This window comes from Amphiura filiformis, chromosome 8, assembly GCF_039555335.1.
Source record: "Amphiura filiformis chromosome 8, Afil_fr2py, whole genome shotgun sequence".
NCBI lineage: Eukaryota > Metazoa > Echinodermata > Ophiuroidea > Amphilepidida > Amphiuridae > Amphiura > Amphiura filiformis.
Window position 1 is genome coordinate 2,795,869 of NC_092635.1, and position 18,908 is coordinate 2,814,776.

Sequence of the window (18,908 nt, forward strand, 5' to 3'; positions counted from 1 at the left end):
CCAATAGACACCCCCCTTTTGGAAAATGCAATGCCCCAGGGTGTTTATTACAAACAATACGGTATTCATATTGAAAATAAATATGTACCCATTATTTCTATACTTGCCATACACTTAGTTAAACTATACTACGATAAAATATAGCATCTATGTTAGATTCTTTTCAAACATTTCCTGGAAAAGTAAATCATTTAACAATTTTTACATACATTTTTGACATTAAAAGAAACATTGTCTACGAGAATATATCATTCCGATTTTTCATAAATAATGTTCCTGCTAATGCCTGATACGACTTTACATTCATATTTAACATAACGTACTTTGTACCAAATTAACTGCTGATATCAATAATAAAATCTACTATGTCTGAACACCATTAAATGGCATAAATACTTGATTCAGAAGTCTTTTACAAATCTAATGCACAAGATCAAGTTAGTCCCTGTTCTTATTTCCCATTACAAATGGATACATACACTTTCTTGGATAATAAAATGATGTAGCTATAATTCATCCCATATTTTGACAATTTTAATACCATTTTAATGAGATTTTAAATTAAAACGAAGGCCCCGTGGAAAGTTTGCACTCATCAATGTTTTTCCTTGTTGAGGATGTCATAAATATGTAAATCTTATAGGTACATCTGTTAAGTTTTTGTACTTATTGTTTCATATTTGATTAAACTATTCCAGTTGATATCCAGGACCCCCTGTAGAAGACATTCTTCCACACTAGTGGTGTGAATTTCAAATGGGGTTACCTGAATGGGTGACTCAATTTGTGATTCTCAGCAAATTGTAGCTAAATGCAAATCATTGATGACTTATTTTGTTTGTTTTCAAACGTTGCCATAGGCATTTGATCCTTTGATCCTTTTCTAACGGTTATTCTCAGAATTCTGAGAGATAAACTTATTCAATAAGGCAACAAAAAAAAACTGTTCTACGAGCCCGACTGACCCATAATCTGTTTTTTAGATTTTTTTTTACATTTGCTGTTGCATATGTAAAATCAGCTGTTTTGGCCAGGAGTGGACTGAATTAGGCTTTTTTAACTTGAGTTTTGGAAAAATAAGATTTATTTTGACTGAAAAAAAAAAACCTGGCGCAAAACAATGGAAAAACTGCTAAAAAATAGCAATTACTTGGCAGATTTGTTTGATTTTAAGAGTCATTTGCTAAAAATATCCGCCCAACCCCTCTTGAAAGTTCTGTCCCCCGTAGAACATGTTGTGGGGTTTTTTTTGTCCCCATTGCTCTGAATACAGGTAGTGTTACCTGTATTCAATTGTACCATGTTGTATGATTCCCTTGGATGAACCCACAATTAAGATGCAGGCAAGATCCATTTGTAGCAGATGACACATATTTATAACAAAATACATTAAAAAGTAATAACAAAATATCAAAAGTTTTTATGATAATTAATTGATTGATGAAACTGATTTTATATGAGGTATTTTATATGAAGTATTTTTACAAGAGGATATGATTTCGATGAACTTCTGGAATATAAATGTGCAAATATACCATAACGAAATCTGGGTTTAGAAGCACATCTCCTTGCAATAAGCCCAATCGCCATTCTAACTTCTGGTTTTTGAGAGCAGTTTTGGGACACTTTGACCTCTGACATATCGGGAAAATTTACGTAATTATTATTAATTTTCTTATATTGTCACAATACAATACAATGCATTGCAAAATTCCAATGCCGATTGGGCTTATTATTGTCTGTTGCTTTCTTTCAAGTGGTCAAAACAAATCAATCAGCTATTGTAAAGGACACTGCAAAAGCTTTAAGAAGAACACATTTCAATTCCATAAATAGTTTTTCATCTCATCTCAGATGAATATCACTAGGGATAACCAGTCCTTGTTTACAATGCCCACTAATCCCAGAGATTTGTAGTAAGCTTATACATGTGTCAAAACATGGGTAAATGAAAGCCAGTGAGCATCAGTGAATTCTGCAGTCAAGTAGCCTTGACCAGCCAAATCCAAGGGGTTAGTGAAAGCACCGATATTGGAGGCCCCATCTCCAATAGCTGCCAGGTGTTACATATGTACAATATACTACACAGAAATAATGTCTATAGGGCAGCTATTGCAAATACAGGATTTTTACACTGAGCCCTCAACATTTTTGTGATTCTATACCTAGCAATTTCACTATGGAGAGTTGCCAGTGGAGTTAACATGTAACATTTTCAATTAGCAAAAAGAATACCTACTTGTTTTTCACTAACAAATGTTTTCACTTTTTCAATATTTGTGTTATGCCCGGGGTGTTATGTGCATGAACAATATTATTATAATGTACACATATTCAATCACTATGTTAATATCTGGGATGTTATCACACATTTCACATCGTCATTAACTTGCCAATAATAAGAACCTTGCATAGGGTTTTTGGCTGAGATAAACCATCAAGTCAATAGACCATTTCAGAAAATCCAGAGAGACTTTGCCATACCCTACATATGTCATGCTGATGCGCACATCACATTAGGTTTCATTGCCTGAACAGAATTGATCATGCCTCACCTCCTTTTTCAACCAAATCGACGGTAATAACTCTTATAGTGAGGAATCAACATTTAACCACAAATTGCCTCAGGCAAAACTCACTTTCTGGGAACTAAATACCACACAAGGTCATTTTTATGTAACTCATTGATCCATCTGTGCCATAAAAAAAATACTGCCTCTAGCTATAAAGACAGCATGGTGATGTGGTCAATTCATTGACAGATACTAACCACAGGTGAGAATTCAGTTTTTGATCAATTCTCTTCAGGTAGTGAAACGTAATGATTAGCGACCATTGTTACTGTACACAGTGAGCTGCACAGTAATGATGTCCACATCGGTGTGACATTGACATGACGTATACAGCCTGTCTCAAAAAAAATTGTGCAAGTGAAAAGCGCCCTCTGTGGCAATTAAAAATTACCGTTGTGACAAAATGCTTACATCGACGTCAAGGGCATATTCTTAGCTCTCAAATGCCGTTTAGTCTGTTCAATTTGCTTGTTTTAATCTCGAAATATGCTTACTTAACAACGAAAGGGTAAAACCACAATTGTGCCACTTTTACTAGGGAAGAGGGCTATACGTCGTACATGTAAATCGATGATAGCATCAAGATTATCAAGAGTTCCATCGTGAAAGCAAAAGAATGCATCAATTACACAACAATACAAAATTGTTTTTAATGTTTTATCATGATAAAGGTATAATGATTCTCTTTTTCTCAAATTAAACGATAAACATTGCTGTAAAATTAAATACATGTGCATGTCAATGATTTTACCATGGTAACTACTGTTCTTTTTGTCATTAAAGACATGTTAAAAGACAAACAAATATTACACACTTATGGGTTAATGAACTTTGACAAGTTCATGAAATTTGACAAATTAATGAAATTAGACAAAATAATGCACGCGCACTGGTGTTGATGCGTCTAATGCACGAGCACTGAATGGAGGAGTGCATTAGACGCTTCAACATCAGCTATCATTGTACAGCCCTATTCCCTAGTAAAAGTGGCACAATTGTGATTTTACCCTTTCGTTCTTAACTAAACATATCTCGAGATTAAAAAGAGCAAATTTAACAGAACAAACGGTATTTGAGAGCTAAGACTGTGCCCTTGACGTTGATGTAAGCATCATGTCACAACGGTATTTTCTAATCGCCAAAGAGGGCGCTTTTCACTTGCACAATTTTTTTTGAGACAGGCTGTACATAGGGTTACTAAAGGTTTGAGGATTTTCTCAAATGGTCTGTTCCTCACATCTTAAGTCAGTAGCTGCAATTATCTTGTGGTTTTAAAAAATATACCAAGTGGAATATATTGCAGATTGTACTATCAAAAAGATGTGCATATTAATAACCTATTGGCAATAGCTTCCCTCTCCTTGAAGCTCCTAATTGGATAGTTGGGTCAAAAAGCTAGGGGCAGTATGGCCCTGATGGGGACTGAATTACAGAAGATGACCTTGTACAATGTTACATAATGATGGTGAGCTATACAATTACTAGAAATATACCTTCATATAAAAGGCATGATTATCTTATGCTTACAGGCAGCAACGGGCGGTATGCTATGGGTACTGTTTAACAAGAATATGGTATATGATGCTATAATGATTAATGACCCAGATATTGCATTGTTTTTAAAGATTGCTTGCTACATAATTGGCTTGGTCATATGGTCGCAAGTCAACAGTAATTTAATTATGATTATCTTATGCTTACAGGCAGCAACGGGCGGTATGCTATGGGTACTGTTTAACAAGAATATGGTATATGATGCTATAATGATTAATGACCCAGATATTGCAAGTTATTAAAGATAGCTTGATACATAATTGGCTTGTTCAGATGGTCCCAAGTCAACAGTAACTACATACATAAGAAAACTTAACTGTAGTGCCTTTGTAAACGCACTTACATGCAAGTTTTTTTCGACGATTTTACATTTAAGGAAATAGAAACAAAATTAATTAATTTGATCTTTCGATCGACCATCAATGCTTGGTCAATCCTTATTATTTATTAAATCGATCAATTTACTATTGTTAATTGTGATAAAATAGTAATTTGTGCATCCTGGGATATTGACCAATATATATCTAGCATTAAATCTGATTGATTAATAGTTCATTAATAACAAGCATTGAAGCAGCGCATCGACGATCGATCCAAAGATCGAACATGTTTGTTTCTGGTGCCTAAGATATCTTACATGTAACGATCTACTTTCAAAATTAAGCCCCCCTGTGAACAAGATACGCAAGTAACTCGCAAAAATAAGCATGACCTTATATTGACCACTACAGGACTGGATGATCCAATCCTATTTTGTGATTGTGCATAATTTGCCAGTAAATGACACGCTTACATGTGAGTTGGCTTTCAAGAAAGTCCTAATGAACACACACTTGTAAGTAGCATATTTAGTTGCTGGGTCGAAAGTAAGTTACTTTCAAACCCGGTGTTGTCACTGCCTATGCAAAGGCGTAACGCATGATCGTTCCCAAAGTAAAAAATACCCCCCTATTTGCGCGGTTTCAAGAACATTTGTTACCCCTATTTTACAAAAACGGGTACAAATTAGCCTTGAAAATTACCCCTATTTTTGGCATTTCAAGTACACTTTTACAAAAGCACCCCTTTTTTAACATTTCAAGAACACACACCAAAGAACACAGTGGCCAAACTGGGAAGTCTCTAGTGATGTAATCGGTGGAAACAAATGCCAGAAACAAACCGAGTGAGTTGCTGAATATTAGGAAGGCACAAAAGTTTCACAAAACTTGAAATCCGGGAGTAAATTGAGCAAAAAATGTTATGATTTCTTGGGATTTCAACATTCTCAGATTCACAAAAATATACCCTATTTTTTAATTTCGAGTACACAGTCGTCAAAAACAACCCTTTTTTTAAAATGTTCGAGAACATAGTTTAAAAATAACCCCTTTTTTCTCGAAATTGGGAACGATCATGCGTAGGCTACACATAATCAATGTTAAGTGATAACACCGGGCTTTCAAAGCGGGGGGGCACTCCAACTTTGACGCGTATGTAGGGCTGTTAAGACCCCCTTTTTCAGCATCACTGTCACCCAAAGACCCCATATTTTTTTACTTACACTTTCTCTGTCACCCGAAGACCCCTTATTTTTTCATTTGATCTGTCACCCAAAGACCCTTACTTGTTCAATTTTAACAGCAACTTTCATTTATCACTGATTTTGTCACTTATTTTGATAAAACAAAGAAATTTGAAGCCATTTAGAACTAGAAATTCGATTTTCGAGGTTTCTGTTGCGCTGCTCTCGCGCAAAGATTCCATTTAAAAAAAAAAGGTCATGTTCTCACCCAATGACCCCATATTTTTACATTTTGCTCTCACCGAATGCCAAAAATCATGCTCTCACCCAATGACCCCATATTTTTTACATTTTGCTCTCACCGAATGCCCCTTGGTGCGAAAGTGCCAGCCCTACACCTATATCCATTTCAAATTGAAGTGCCCCCCCCCCCGGGTTTCAAAGTAGGTTACCGTCTAAACACACTTAATAATATACATGTAGCAAGCTCAATTACTTGGATGTTATGTTCATTTAACATATCCTTATCCTGTTTTTGCTGTCGAAACATTGTTATCTGTTGTCTGTAGTGTTGTTGTCTTAGGGCTTTATAGAACTAGGACAGTTGAACTAAATTGTGTTTTGTGAACTCGATACCTTGGTATGATGATAATCTTATTTATCTGTCTGCAGCATTATAGGATGACAACAAATTTACTGCTAACACTAGTCTTACTATCTGTTGTCTGTTTGTGGTGGCACTCTACGAGGTCTTGGCTGAGGCCTTGGCTGTGGTCTTGGCTTCTGTGGAGGAGGACTCGTCGGATCGCTGCTCCGTCTTACATCCCTGATAGACGCAAAGATAAAAACAACAGTTAATTAAAGTAGCATCAAAATCAATATTATTGCCTTGCTCAAAAGGGTGTCAACTTTAATCATGGTTTTAAATGTGTGTCAAGGTGAATTTGAACTACTACAGATCCAGACATACAGCACTAATTTTTTAGATTACAAAAAATATTATCCTTTTTGCGTAATGAAACAGCTAAATATGAATCCTTTAGATAGAACTAATTTTAATATTTTGCCATTTTTGGAAATAAGGGCCAAAACATGGTCATGGTCATGGTCATAAACAGTGAGTTTGCTTAAGATGATATTTATGTTAATTTTGATATATTGGTTATAAGAGAGATTAGAATATGTGTTTTCCAAAAATTAAAATACATAACCTGAAATTAGTCTTTGTACAATTCTTTGGGCTTGATTGTCATAGCATATGATAAAAAAAAACCCTAACATGCATTTTTTTCCTTGTTTTCAAAAATTGACCAAATAATAAGAGTTGACTTTTATTGTCAGTTAATTCTAACTAAAAGATTACACTACAGCTTTGTTTCATTTGGCAAAACAGGATAATACTTTTTTAATTGAACTTTTCGGTAAATCCCATAAGCCTTTGCGAGTAGACCTGAGATGTCGTCATTTGACCTCACATCGATGCGCACATCGTTTAGCATACATCGTTACTGCACATTGCAAGTTATCTCAGGTTTACTCACAAAGGCTTATGAGATTTACCGAAAAGGTCAATCCTCAAAAATTAGTGCTGTATTTTCTGTAAATGGGAGTAGCTGCTGAGTAGCGATGAGCAACTACTTTTTTCCAAAGACTTTGTTGTGCTGTGAGAAGCACTCTTCTTCATTGGTTAGAAGTCAATCCGTCATCATTTAGCTACATATCTAATTGGTAAGATCCTTTTAATGTTTTTTGTCCTCACTTTAACAACAAGGAAAACCTTCATGCAAAAACTTAGGAATGTCAAAAAAAAAAGTTCAATTTACTCCATATTTTGTCATAATCTGAGGGAATGATTAGTCTATTTGCGTTAGATTACACTCAAATTGAGTACTGGACTAAAGTTAGCGTAGGCCTATATGTGGGAATACTGGCCAACAATAATGGTTGATGATTTCCATCCAATGTTGATATATTGTGTGGCATATATAATGGTTGATTTTTGTTGTCCAATTCAAGGCAATTTAAAAATTTGAAAAGGGCACCAAGGCAATTACATGCTTTTCAATGACTTGAAAACAGACAGAAATATAGGGCACTAAGGCATCGAAGGCAATTGCCTTTGATTCATTTTAGAGGCTACTTAATTGTCAAGCATGGCATCGTCATGTGATTGGCAGCCTGAATAACTGTTTAGTGTGGGGGAGGGGGTACTCAGTACAAATGGCAATACAGGAATGTGCCACAAACATGGGTAGCATTGAGCCTTTTGGCACATCAACAACCCCCTTTTTTATGCCAATTTTGGTATATGGATGGGTTCTTTTTCAGAATTTTCTTGGTTTTTTGGAAAATAGCCAAATTTTGCCTTACTGTAGCCTCGCCAAACTTTTGTAAATTTCAAATTTGGTTGAAAATATATAAATCGATGGATCCAAATTTCTTGAAAAATTGGTATATTGATGGGTCCACTTTCAAATTTGGCACACCCCTGCTCAAACCAAACTTGGGTACCTGAGTGTATTTATAAGTTTGGAATGTTATCACTTTTTCGTTCCCATATGAAGATGATGACAAATAAAAAGCACACACCCATATTATGTGTAAAGCACCAGCAAACACAAACAACGACACACACTTCACGTTTTAACTCCCCAATTGCAAACACATACATTTGATCTAATGATGTATAAATTTGCTTTCTACACACATTTGAGTTTTATCCAATTTCTCCTGACTCCTCTAGTTTTATTCACAAAAAGCACACTGACCCTACACCCTGTTTATATAAATGCATTTTTAAGCAACAGTATTTGCGATCTTTTCAACAGCATCCGGCTGGTGTTTTTTGAAGTTTGTGTTTGCAAAAGCACACCCACTCAAAATTCATGCAAAATAACATCATGCTTTATTTACAGCAAATATAGATAAAGAGATTCAGTTTCCTAACTTGCATGTCCTTAGTCCCTCAATTATACAACAACCATAAGGGAACAAACCAAGTTTGTTGATGTCCTGCAAACCATGTCCCTTTGTTAAGGGGGGTCAAAAACTTCAATTAGGATGGTAAAAAAACTAGTTACATCGTCAAAGGTGATCTTTTGACCTTTGGGTTGGAATTTTCAACATTTCAAACTTACGCTGAAGGGGGGTGCAGGGAGGGGGGTCAGCTTTCTAACAAAAGCACTTTCATTTATAGGATGTAATTCTTGGTTTTGTTCCCTTAATGAGAATTTGTATTAGTGCAGCTGGCAAGTCACAGCACTTTGAATTATTTGCTTGGACATGCATAACCCAACAAGTTACACAACTTCTAGGACAAACAGTAAAAGTGCAGATTCACTAGTAGAATAATATTAATATCATTATTGTATTATACTTTGATAGCTGTAAATATAACTAAAAGCTGTCCATTTTTCTCTCAAAAGTTTGACCCTTCATTTGCAACAAAATAAAGATCCACTACTTTTCTCTTGTAGATCCAGGGATGAGTCATATGGTGTGCATGATTAATGCAATGAAGACAGACACCCTTTAAAACGGATAAATATCACACATTTTGGCACTGAACCTACTTTCTTAGCATAAAGTTCACACAATATAAAAAGAACAGCATAGTTGTCTTTTACTCTTAACCAAATATCACAAGGTAATGGGCACAGTTGACTTTACCATTACTACTCCAGCTTTGACATTTATTGAATACCTTTCAAACCCTCAAACCATCCTCAAGTATCATATTGAATTTCTCTATGGGATCAATGTACCAATTTACAACATGTGTTAAGGGTATATATCTCATTTGGAGAGTCTCCGTCCACACTTAAGGCTACAAAGTACAGCTCTAAAATGCTGATGTTTTGGATACTTAAGTATATATGACCAAATAGCTTAGAGCAAACACTAATTTAGTGATAAATACTTTACCAACCCTATCCCTCTCACTGAAAACCAGTGCAGTCAACATGGGAAATAACTGTGAATTTATATAACAGGAATGGGATTCAAATGAATACAAACAAGCCTAGCAAAAAAAAAAATTGAGTAAGTCAAATTTTTTCTTAGTTTAAATTTACCTCAACAAGCCCAGCATTGCTTCAATTCTTTTTGTAGATTTACTAACATTTGATGAGTTATATCTAGGTAATTGAAACCCATATATCAAGAGTGAAATTAAACAACAACGGTCATCAATGCCCAATGGGAAAAGGTTGGGAGTAATGGCCAGTTAAGTTTAATACGTTCTGTGCAAATATGCGTATCCTTCAAAAATAAATAAATGATACATATTTCACAAATCCTTTCTAAGAAGACAATGTCCATCTCATCCATAAACCACTAGTCCAATACTACGCGATTTGACAGGACAAACTTTGTTTCTAGTTTTCAAATATATTTATGAAAAGTATAATTTCTCGGAAGGAAAATAATGTACAATGTTTGTACCATACAGAGTGACATCATTGTTGATGAGATAAAGATAAGAAGATTCAAAACAAGTGTAGCCCAATGGGCATATTGCACTAAACACAGCCAAATTAAAAAGTCTCCACTAGTTCCATCTCCATTTAGTCTGATTAGTTTATGGCAAAATAATTTATATAATAATTTTCTATACACTTTCCCTCGAAGGTTGATACCAAATTTGATATCAAAAGTTTAATCATCGCGAGTATAGGAGCCGTTGTTTGGAAATTTGTGCAATTCTAAAAATGACAAATTACGAATTGACCACGCAAAAGCCAATGCATGGTATCAGCTTATTATGTGGCCTGAAGTAACCCGTACAGGAATCATTGTACACTTGCCTGCGCACAATTGAAAGAGCGGGGTATTTGATTTGCATTTTGACATGCATGGGTAAACCTTTAACCTGCCGGCCTATTCAGTTGTTACTAATTCATTGTTTTGTACAAGTGGTGAATCTTATTCTAGGTGTTTCCATATCTTCACTTAAACCTCCAAATTGGGCTTTTGAAAGGAGAGGTGCATTATTATTTTACTGTTATATTTGCATGATGAGACCCCTTTCCAGATCAAAAGCCACCCCTTTAAGAATATAATGTCCTGTACAAAGCAGAGTTCAAGTGTACAATTGGGTGTCTTTTCAGTGATGTAAGCCTCAAATTGACAAATGCTGGCAACAGTGGATGTATACAATGGTACCGGATGGTACTCGATCTAGAAATAGAAAAAAGGCGAATCCATGATTTGTCTACAAGATTGCTATTATGGTACCGGAAATAGAAAAAAGACGAATCCATGTTTTGTCTACAAGATTGCTATTATGGTACCGGATGGTACTCGTTCTAGAAATAGAAAAAAGACGAATCCATATTTTGTCTACAAGATTGCTATCACCTGTACAAAGTGCACACTCATAAATGTGGCTCACAGTTCCCTTAAATAACATATGTTTGTGTCAAATAGCCACTGTCTTAAACTACCACTTAAGGGTAGACACGGTATTGTTGGTCGGTCAAAGCAGCCAAAAAAATATATTATTGAAAAATAACACCTGATGTTTTGCAAAACAATGGGATTTTCTGCAAAATCCAGCTTTGTAAATGTTTTTTCTATCCTATAAGAAACTGAAATTTAATATTTCAGAGTTCTGACTGATTTTGCTTGATTGCATCACATAATGCGAGGCAGCTTGTAAAAATATTTAAAACTTGAACATTTTTTGGGTCAATGTTAGATGCAAAATATAAAGACACATTTCATCAGAATCAAAAAAGCTAATTACACAAAACAATTTACAGCATGCCACTTGTCAACATTTGTCATGGGTCAACATTTCAGTGCCAGCCCATTACACCTGACAATGTGTCTCGGATGAGATGTGATACTGTAGCCAGTATAAATAGTCCTGATGAACAGTTTAAATATTTATTACGAGGGGCGGGGAATTTTTTTGTAGAGCAAGGTATACTACTTTGTCGCACAGTAATGAATTTGATATCATTTGAAAGCTTGTTCCTTCAAAACATTACTACAAAAATATTCAATTTTTGCATTACTGTATATGGGTAGGACACCCTGCAGAGGAAGCCTACCTAATACAGCTGTGAGTTGTGGGCACATAATGGTTGTGGGCCCGGGTTGTGGGTTATCTCTAAGGATATGGAAAATAAAATCAACTCATTTGGCACATCCTGCTACCACATTATGCTATACATCAAGAGAGTAGACAAATACTACAATCTGACAGAGACAGCACCACTTGTTAAGAAAGCCACGACTCGTCAACTGAAATTTGTAGGGCATATATTCCATTTGCCTAACGATGAGCCTGTAAAAGAGTATGCATTGTATGTCCGGACTCAATGCAAGAGGAAACCCGGATGGCAACAAACCTTGTTCTGAAAATACATCCAGGGTCTTTTGGGTGATATGGACAGCATGTGGAGTCAAGGTCAACTATCAGCAATGGCTCAAGACCGATGTAGCTGAAGGAAACTTGTAGTCGCCTGCTCCGCAGCCGAAATATTAAATGTTTATGAGTACAATGGTATAAAGAAATATGAAATATTGAGTTGAATGAAACAGTTCATATTTCACCAAATGAAAAAAACATTCTTTCCATTAAACGAATAAACACATTCAATATTTGTTTTTATAACTTGTACATAAATTTTTTTTTTTCACTTAATTTTATAAATTACCAGGAAATCAAAATAAATTAAATATACCGGTATATATAAACTATATATATTTTAGAAGCAACACCCAAACCTTTAATTGGTGAGTTGAGGTGGTCACCATGTGCCATGGTTGCATATGTCAGCATTGCCATGGTAGCTGCGTGTGATTCTTGGTTAATCTGGGGTTCTGTATTAAGTGATTTTAAGTGGTGTCCCCTTCCCGTCCCCTTGCATTTCACTTGAACCAAAATAGGACAATACATGCACTTTTTACAAAATGAAGCTTGCCATAGTGGATTATGTGCATTTAATATCTGTATAAATATTGCAGTAAATTGTATTGATTTGAATTCAGCATGAAGATAATGGTGGGTTTTACATGCCACGATGTTTGCGTAACTATTGATCGCTGTAAAATGCAACTTTTAAATTTGGGTATATTTTTTTTAAAACATAACTGTGTTGCTAATATCAAACGACATTAGACAAATGCAGTATCAAAATGTGCATAAATAAGCTATCCTTCTTTCTATGTTAAATTACTGTGAATACAATGAATAGTTCTGAAGCTATAGGAGTATTTACAATGCCTGCGTTACTTTATGTGAAGGTTTTGAAAACACACTTCTTGAAAACACATTATGTAGCTTTTTATTGTGAATTCACATGCCTTTAACATAAATCAATATCCAATATTTATTACTCAGCTTTGCAATTGATTCTGGGTTAATTCAGGCAGGTCAAACGGAATATGTTTTTTGAGAAAACATGGGATTCTGGGTTAATCTGGGATTCTGGAATTTAAGTGATGTACCATATTGTCAGCTTGCTCTTCACTTCAACTAAAGTAGGAAAAGTCACTTCTTGAAAACACATTGTGTAGCTTGCCATAGTGGATTAGAAAATGTGTCTTCAATACAGGGTGTCCCTGAGAGAACTGTATCGGCGGGAACTGGATTTTTGGGTATTTTAAAGAGGAAGCCCCACCAGAGCAGTTCTTCTGGGGTGAACCAAACCTGACTGGTTATCAAATTAATCAGTGACAAGGTTATTTTTGAATTTGACAGGTGCTAATTGATGTTTAATGTTATTGCATCAATTAGTACCTGCCAAACTCTGAGATAACCTTGTCACCGATTAATTTGATAACCAAGCAGGTTTGGTTCACCCCAGAAGAACTGCTCTGGCGGGGCTTCCTCTTTAAGGCATAAACCAAGAAAAACTAAATGAATTTTGACAATTGACTGCTCCGTGTTTGAAATAAAAGAATTTTATGAAACTACCTCATTTTCAATCCATTCCACTAAGTCATATGTGATGCGATCAAGCAAAATCAGTCGGAACTCGGAAATATTGATTTTGAGATATAGCCAAACTAAGGAAATATTTCCTTTTGTTTTCTCTTGTTTTGGAAACTCTTAAATTGCTCATATCTTTGCAACTGGTTGTTCAGTTTCATTGGGGTTTTCTGCAAAATTCAGATTTGTAAATGCTTTTTACTATCCTATAAGAAACTGAAAATTTAATGTACCCGAATTCCGACTGATTTTGCTTGATCGCATCACATATATCTATCAATGACAACAGACACCTCATGCCTTAATGATGCGCACCCGGGATGTGCAGCGATTAGAACTCCAAATACAGATCATCGATTGATATTTGAATCTGTGGAAAGGTTCGAAAATGAGGGTGTTTCATAAACTTCTTATATTTCAAGAACGGTGTAGTCAATTGTCAAAATTCAAAAAGTATATGATAGCTGATTTTTTCCATCACGCCAGCTGTTTAGTTATGACAATACAGTTCTTTTAGGGACACCCTGTATAAATAAATATGCAGGTTTGTGATTCTGGGTTAATAGGGCAGGTCTAATGGAATAAGTTAACCCCGGTTATTTAAGTTGAGTCACCTTAATTGCCCTTCACCTAAAGAATGATAGGACAACTACCTATCAAGTTGTGTAGTTTGTCCTAGTGGACAATAGCCCAACTATAGGGCCTTTTAAACACACTATATCCAAAAACCGCTAAAACCCACTAACTGCTCCACCCGAAAAATTTCTGGGGAATAGCAGTCACAGGGTTTAGCAGTTCTCTGGATATAGCCAGGTTTTATGATATAGCATGGTTTTGGATCACCACAGTCAAAAGGTCCTACTAGTAGGGCTAGTTGACAAGGTCCTGTTAATTGAAAACACAGGATTCTGGGTTAATCTGAGATTCTGTATTAAGTGGTGTACCATATTGTCATCTTACCCTTCAACGAAACTATAATAGCAAAATGCACTTCTTATAAATAAATGAAGCTTGTCACAGTCTATTAGAATATGTGTCTTAAATATGAATAAATATCTAATACTTATCATGCAGATTTGCAATAGAATCTGGGTTATTACTGGTAGATTGGACAGTTTAATAAAATAATTTAACCCTGGATTAAGTGATTTAAGTGGTTTGCCATATTGTAACCTGGCTCTTGTTTACTTCAACTATAATAGGAAATCGCACATCTTAATTTAAATAAATAAATAAACATCCAATTGAATATTTTGCCATACAGCAGCAGAGGGTTTGTTATCTTCAGTAGATAGCAATGAGGCAGAAACTACATGGTGCATGAGGGATGGTTTGTTATCTTCAGTAGATAGCAATGAGGCAGAAACTACATGGTGCATGATGGGTGGTTTGTTATCTTCAGTAGATAGCAATGAGGGAGGAACTACATGGTGCATGACGGGTGGTTTGTTATCTTCAGTAGATAGCAATGAGGGAGAAACTACATGGTGCATGACGGGTGGTTTGTCTTATACCTAGGCCTATAAAAGATCAGTGTTTCAAATCACACCACTTATAAAATCAGCACTGCATACAAAGACTCCCAGCAAGCACAAAAGGTTTTTTTTTAAATGTTGTTCACACATTTTGATTTATTCAATATGTTTTAATAATATTTAAATGTCGGTAGTGAAAACATTTTAAAATGAAAACATTTTATATGAACAAAAAAATACAACAAGAACAAGAACATTTGAAAAATGTTGTCAAAATGTTATTGTACAGGGTGTCCCAAAAAAAAGAGGCCCCTCATTGAGCCCTCTTTTTCTCCTATTTCTGAAAAGTTGATCAAATATATTTTAGTATGTAAAGAAACCTTGAGTTGTTAGCTTTGATAAACCAAAACAATTATATCAATCGGCTCACAACTTTTTAAGATATGCTCTTTTAAAGAAATGTATCCATTTTTCACTCTGTCCACGGAGAAGGTTAGGCTACTTCAAAGATTGAAAAGGAGTACACATACCATGCATGAATATCAAACATTCCTCAATGATAACTTTATAAAATAACTTTATTTATGGAACGGGCTTTACCGTGGGTTTATGGGCAATGGATTTTGTTAATAGTGTCATTAATTTGTGGGTAAAATGGATGCCGAATGGGACTTCTTTTGCGTTACTTGCAATTACTTTATTTTTTCTTGGTTATTTATTTATGCCTTTTTGTTTTATTATATTTCTTACTTTGTTGTTTCTTGCTTTCGTTTTTTATTTACAACAAAATTCATTTCTCTTTTTAGGATAAAAGGTAGCCCTAAAAGGCTGTTTGGTTTGTCTTTGGTTCTTCTAAAGTGAGTTTACTGTGCTGCTCTGTCCTCTACCTGGTTGCCTCCTTGGCGAATACAGGTTTCAGCCCTGGTCCTCATTGCATCAATTGCGTTGCATACCATCCTTGTGCGGAGGATACTTGCGAATGCATTCAGTAATACGTTTGCGAAGATCTTGGATTTTGCCACAAAGGAAAGAAATCAAGTGGTGTGAGGTCTGGTGATCGTGCAGGCCACTCCACCGCATGAGCCATCCCAACCACTCTGTTTGCTATCCGTGGACAGAGTGAAAAACAGGTACTTTTATTCAAAAGGGCATATCTTCAAAAGTTGTGAGCCGATTGAAATAATTGTTTTGGTTTATTAAAGCTAACGATTAAAGGTTTCTTTACATACCAAAATATATTTAATCAACTTTTCAGAAATAGGAGAAAAAGAGGGCGCAATGAGGGGCCTCTTTTTTGGGGGACACCCTGTAAAATATTTGTTTACACCTCCAAGCCCACAACATAATCAATGGCATTACGAACATGGTGATTTGGAAATATGAATTCTTTTTTAAAGGGTTGCATTAATGTGTCCCAGTGTAACATTAAAGTTTTAAATTTGAGTTTGGACCTGTGGTACACAGTGTCATCGCCTCATCACCACCTCTATTCAGTATCGAAGTTACATAATGTTACTATGTCAACATTAGCCTGTGACTGACCTCTGTATGGTCAGCGAGCATACATTCGCCATTGCCATCTGCTTATAGACTGCCTCTCCAATAGTCTCCTACACAGCCAGTTTGTGTCAGTCGGTCTGACACTCGTCGATCCTGTATGTTCCTGATAGCCACATACAGTCTGGCCCGAGATTACCTCCACGAGGGTCTACGCTGCGCTATTTGAAATCTTGAATTTTGGTCACTTTTTCAGCTCAAGACGCAAGGCACTTTTTTCTTTCATTTTTTGTCATGTTATAGACAGATTGTATGACTGCCCCCCCCCCTCCCGCCGCTGGCTAAGCTACTGCCAGCCTTTACTGCCAAATACAAGTACGATTATTGACAACACTCTTAATTGCCACCACCTCTATTCAGTATCAAAGTTACATAATGTTACTATGTCAACGGGATCACACGCTTGAGTAATGAACCATGGTCAAAACAATCACCACACAAAGTATATGGCACTCGAAGGCATACCAAAATAGCGTGATCTGATAACCAAGAGAATTACATAACCACTTTGATGCTGATTAAAATAAGATGCATAATGATATGCCAAACCCTCCTGATTTTCTCTTTCATTTTTTTTGTCAGACGGGCACTTTTTTCTTTCATTTTTTGTCAGGTTATAGACAGATTATATGACTGCCCCACCCCCTCCCGCCGCTGGCTAAGCTACTGCCAGCCTGTACTGCCAAATACAAGTACGATTATTGACAACACTCTTAATTGCCACCACCTCTATTCAGTATCAAAGTTACATAATGTTACTATGTCAACATTAGCCTGTGACTGACCTCTGTACGGTCAGCGAGCATACATTCGCCATTGCCATCTGCTTATAGACTGCCTCTCCGATAGTCTCCTACACAGCCAGTTTGTGTCAGTCGGTCTGACACTCGTCGATCCTGTATGTTCGTGATAGCCACATACAGTCTGGCCCGAGACTACCTCCACGAGGGTCTACGCTGCGCTATTTGAAATCTTGAATTTTGGTCACTTTTTCAGCTCAAGACGCAAGGCACGTTTTTCTTTCATTTTTTGTCATGTTATAGACAGATTGTATGACTGCCCCCCCCCCTCCCGCCGCTGGCTAAGCTACTGCCAGCCTTTACTGCCAAATACAAGTACGATTATTGACAACATTCTTAATTGCCACCACCTCTATTCAGTATCAAAGTTACATAATGTTACTATGTCAACGGGATCACACGCTTGAGTAATGAACCATGGTCAAAACAATCACCACACAAAGTATATGGCACTCGAAGGCATACCAAAATAGCGTGATCCGATAACCAAGAGAATTACATAACCACTTTGATGCTGATTAAAATAAGATGCATAATGATATGCCAAACCTAACAATGAAGTTAAGTTACCGATCAACTCACATAATCCATTGCATATTCATTTCTGAATAATAGACTAACATAAACTGAAAAGATAAAAAGACCCCAGGAGTAATTAACATGTGAACACAACTATAGAAAGCAAAAAATATGGATTTTTATATCAAAGTATGCAACAGATACATTTGAATCTAAAAGAATAAATACTGAGCATCCTGAAAAACTGCCTCCCACAGATTGATTTTATCTGGATTTTCTTCTCCTTTGATTGTTTTAGTACCACATATACAAAATAGATAAATTGAATAGATAAAGTTGTTTTTCTTTCCTCTCATTCATCAGTTTTTTTATATAGTATTGTCTTTATCCTCAGTCATGCATCATTATTATTAACAACATCATAGTTCTGGGAAGGCAAGGGGTTGGTTGATAAAGTTGTTTTCTTTCCTCTCATTCATCAGTATTGCTTTTATCCTCAGCCATGCATCATTATTATTTTTAACAACATCATAGTTCTGGGAAGGCAAAAAAAGGGTTGTCTCAGTAGACTGTGCGTGTAGCTATTAATTTTGTTTTTTCCTTTTTTATAATCATCAGATAAAAAAATGGGGCCCACAAATCCAATGACAAAAGGAAAAAATATATATCCGCATTTCGCATAAATTCTTAATGCTCCTTTTTTTTCATTTTCTTCTGCGTAAAAAAGTTTTTTGTTGGCTAGGTCTAGGCTAGTGCTTTTCTTCGTTTTAGGTCTCCAACACTAGAGCCCATCTTGGAACTCAAGTACTTGAAGTCTGTGACATGGTTGATGGTACTACCAATGACTTCAAGTGCTGGCTGATCATTACAGTTTGCAGTCCTATAATCTGTCTAAGGTGCACTGATGACAAGACATAGATCTGCTGCTACAGTTGCAGTCCTCGTAAGATGTGACTTGGCCCGAGCTATGGAATATTCCAATAG